The sequence below is a fragment of the Nicotiana tabacum genome, chromosome 12, assembly GCF_000715075.1.
Source record: "Nicotiana tabacum cultivar K326 chromosome 12, ASM71507v2, whole genome shotgun sequence".
In the NCBI taxonomy this organism is placed as follows: Eukaryota; Viridiplantae; Streptophyta; class Magnoliopsida; order Solanales; family Solanaceae; genus Nicotiana; species Nicotiana tabacum.
The window spans coordinates 94,921,797-94,926,809 of record NC_134091.1 but is presented as its reverse complement, the minus strand read 5'-3'; positions in this window follow the sequence as shown (position 1 = coordinate 94,926,809).

Genomic DNA, 5,013 nt, shown 5'->3' with positions numbered 1-5,013 from the left:
GGGTCATAAGGCCCACACCTGAAACTACACGTGCCGGTTTAGGGGTGGATTGTGATTATTTCCCGTATTTGGGATGAAATTGGAACCCTTGGGAAATTGTGATATTATTCCCCTTAATTAGGATGAAACTGGAACCTTTGTGGATTGGAAAAGTGAACCCACACGGCATATGTGGGAAGGCGGCCTAGTTGATCGGGTGGAGATCAGAAGTCTTGTTGCACACATGGTGGTACTACTCTTGGTAACAACTTTCTTTCGCATCACCTGTCAAACCACATTGTCCGTAGGGAGATGGCCTAGCCAATCGGGCGTGATCGGACTCCGTGCTAACAAAGACGGTGGCATATCAGTGCTAATAATCTCCCAACAAAAATTATATATGAGTTCGTATTTTGAAAATTATTATGTTTTAACTAGATCTTTGGATATTGTTGATTGTGACTTGCTGTTTCTATGTGTTGCCTTTTCTATTATGGCAATTCTATTTTGAAAGAGGATTTTTAGTTATACATATTAATGCTATTCGACAGTACTAACGTCCATTTTGCTGGGGGAAGCTGCATCTTTAATGGATGCAGGTGGTTCTACAGCAGGTGACATTGATTTGTGATAGCAGTACACTCTTTTCAGCAGATTTGGTGAGCCCCACTTCATTTCGGGGTCATGTTTCTTTTGTTTCTCATGTACTGTGTTTTGAGGTATAGCCGAGGCCTTGTTGCCGGCATTTCCATATTACTCTTCTATTGTACTTAAAGGCTCCGTAGACAGGTTGTGGGTTATGGTTGATGTTGGGAATTGAACTAGAAATGTTGGTTCTTGAAAATCATATTTTTCATTAATTCTATAAACTCGTAATATTTTGAAATTTATAAATGAAACTGCTAATGGGAATGAAATGGAAGTTATTAATGAAATCTTTTTAGTGTTGATTAATGGAGTACATCTCCTCTTTATTCATGGATGAGTTTGGGTAGAAGGAGGTCTAATAGGCTTGCTCGGCCGGGTTCTCTTGGTTGAGCGCGGGTCGTGCTCCCCGAGTTTGGGGCATGACAATCTTAGTATCAGAGCCTAAGGTTTTAAAGTGTCGTAGGATGTCACAGAACCGTGTCTAGTAGAGTCCTTCTTATCATTGTGTTGTCGACCACATATATAATGAGGAGGCTACTTGGACATTTAGGAATTTCACACTTCTTTGATACTCCAGATCGTGCGATAGAACTCAAGATAGGAAGCTAATTTCCTCGTCATGTCTCATATTTTATATGAGTAACCTACGGGTTCGAGGCAGCGAGAAGGAAATGAAAGAACCAGTTGCTAGGGAAAATGTCCCTATTCCTATTAATGTCACCACGCCACTAGATCATGTGGTGAGAGAACATAAAAAATGAAAGAGGGTTGTTTGTACCAATATACCGAAATGTTTGATATGAAATAATAGCCACTCGGGTTTATGTTAGATAATTCTTGAAACATGTTATGGTTGTGTAAAGAGGGGGAACAAGAAGAATAAATGCTCTTAGATCGGATACACCCATCCAGGCATGCCCGATATGTGGGCGAAAACATTTTGCGTCATGTTGTAGGTATGCTCAGAAGCGTGTTAGGGGTGTTAGATTTGGGCAATTCCAAAAGTCCATACAATGATCTGTTGCAGATATTGTTACTCTCGCCATGAAGGCTTGGAGGAAGGCTAAGGGGAATGCTTATGATGTATTCAAAAAGGGTAAATATCGGGTAAGTGGTGAGAATCAATTTAGCGGACCCCATCCTCGTTGTGTGAAGTGTATGAGATGTCATTTGGGTGTATGTCACTATGGTACTAATGTATGTTTTGGATGTGGAGTAGAGAGACATTAATTAAGGTACTGCTTAAGTCATCAAGTAAGTCACTCTTTAGTACATCATTATGAACACCGCATTATTTTCCTTGTTGTATATGTACATCCATATTGAAGAGGCCTACATAAATATGGTCTTAACCAAAAATGTTGAATCGCAAAACATTTCATGTATCTACTCTTTGAATGAGACACACTATTCGTTAATCCAATCTAACACAAATTCTCTTATTTACGACCTCTTGTGGAACTGAGCTCTATAATTATGTCCTTGAATTGAGTTATAACTCTAGGATTAATACTTCCCACTTGCTTCCCTAAATTCTCAACAAGGGACTATACCTGATGAATTTCTTACAGAATATTTTGATTCAAATGGATAACATCTGCTCAGTTGTGCTTATGCATGCACATTCATAAAGTTTACATATCTGGTATAAAATCCAATGTAAGATAGCCTAGTGTTGAGATCATTCTCGAGGAATTCTTTCTCTTCTGTGTATGTGGCTCATATGGTTGGAATTGTCACTTACTCTTTTATGAATAGTATCATGAATCCTTTTCACTATCTAGTAACATGAGAGCATATCTCAACACCTATTATATGTGTAGCTGTCAATTGAAGGGGTCACTTGTCCGTATAAAAGTTTCTCAGAAATTTGAAATTTTCAAAACAAAAAAAAATTGTCATAGGAAGATCTTTTTGTTCGCCCATCTCAGTATGACTTTCATGTCCATCTAGATCATGTCCCAATGTGTAACTCACTTTACTCCTAGAATTGTAGTTACCCATGAAGTGGCCTGGTATTGTAGCTGGATAGTTATTATGGCAAAAACATGTCTAGCTCATACCAAAGTGTTCATTCTCTCTAACTAATACGTGATTTCATCCCAACATTAAGATTTCCTAGCTACATGATTTCACTTGTGTGAGGTTGAAAGTTAAGAAGCCTTATGATGAGCATATCGAATTGAAAGACAAATTCGCCGTATCTCTAGTCCTCTCATATAGGATCAACTATTGGTAAAGGTTAAGTTGTGAGAATGATAATAATCTCTCAAGTGTTCAACTTCTTTTTCATCCTCATGGGTTTGTGATATAGATTCCTTGTGTCAGTTAATGTTAAGAGCGTAATGCAATTTCATGCATGTTGAAACCCATATCACATTTAGGGTGCTAGAATATTCTCATTTCAAGTTAAACTGATTTTTCTTACACTCCAGGAGATGATTGGTGTCACATAAGTTCTATCTCTCTTTGAGGCTTACTATTGTCAAATAAAGCACGTATGGAATGAAACAATTGTTGATGTCTTTTCCATGACTCACTTCTATTACATCTCAGAATCATGAACATGGTCCCTACATTATCAATGCCTACTAGGCAACTCTATTCCTCATGTGTTGAATCAATGAAGTTATCACAATGATTAACCATGTCAGTACTATTGGTAGTAACCTTCATGTCTCTTAGGATATAACCTCCTGAAATACCGAGCTCATCACATTAATGGATTCTTGAATAATTCTAGCCAATCTCAAACCTCGATGTTCATATTTATAGTAACCTATGGGGGTTGAAGGTTCAAATATATAAAATAAGAAGCATCATCCCGTGATCAAATATATTGGATAGGAATATTTATGGTCATATTCAATCTAGAACATCTTAGAGTAATTGTTGGAGGTCACCAAAGGTTTAGTTTGGATATTCGGCGTAGGGATTTAGAGTTGAAGAAAGTGAACGGGTTATTCTCAAGATTTTCTCTATCAATATAGTGGGTGAATTGTTAAGGAAGGTAAAGTATATGTAGTCACATTAGGCCTTCTGAAATCTTGAAAGGAAATAGGCCAAACTATGAGTATGTTGTTTCCTTATTATTGTTCTCCGTGTACCCGGTGTTTCATGTGTCTATGTCTAAGAAGGTGAAGTTAATGGATAATTGGATTATGAGGAGCAACTATTTGCTATCCTTGTTAGATAAGTCCGGAAGTTAAGATTGCCTCCGTCAAGTGCTATGGCTAAGTCTGTGAGTCCAGGAGATCACCTCGTAGGCCGAAAGTATTGAGGAAAGGAAATATTCTCACTTGTTTGTAGAGCCAAATGGTTGTGGTTCAAAAACATACCTTCTATGCATTATGGTTTAAATGTGTACATTTCATGTAAAGATACCACTTTTGTTAATGTAATGCCCTAATCTTGAGATAGGTGTTGTTGATATATACTGTGATACGTTGTTAGGTAATGAATATATTGTTAGGATTGATTTCTGGGATTCTCTGACAGGTGGATAGGCCCAGTTACAGGGGAAACTCTGTTGAAAATTTTAAGAATTTGTAAAGATAGCCAAATCTTAAGGTCCATAAATTAGTTGAAATTTTGGAAAGGATGTATAAAACCGATGTAGTCATAAGTGCCTATGTATAATGGTTGGAGGTAAAATATTGGTAACTCTATTCTTAGAAGAGACTTGTAAAACATTCGAGGACGAATGTTCTTAAGTGGGGGAGAATGTAACACCCCGAAAAATTTCAAAGTACTTAAGCGCTATTAAGAAAGTCGATATGCATTAATTATATTATTTTGTGTGTAGACAAGGACTATTATATGAATGATATCAATTGATCATGATAATATATGTATGAGGTTCATTAAGAATGGTTTATGGTCTAAGAAGAGCCCCAAGGCTAAGTCAAGTTGAAATATTTATGATGGAATAAAGTTTCAAGTGAGTTCGCACAAGACCTAACTTCAAACGATCATACCTATCTTGATAGGAAGAGTTATATGGTGTATTACCTATCACATTAAATCCCTTTGAGTCTTATTTCCAACACTTCAAACCGTTCATCATTTGGACATTCCCACAAGACATTATGACCAAATTACCAAAGGCTGCCAGAATGCGATTCTGCGACCAATTCTGCGACCATTATGCGACCATTATGCGCAAAATAGTTATGCGACCGCAAATTGGTCGCAGAATGGACCAGAACAGCCCAATTCTGGGCACCGAATTATGCGACCATTGTACGACCCGCACACCAATTGTGTGGTCCATTGTGCGACCGCATAGTTGAATTCAAAGGGTTAATTTTCCTTTTTCAATAACCCGACCTCATTTTGATAAATAGGCTTTGGGGCTTATTTTGGGATATTTTTCTAAGGGTATTA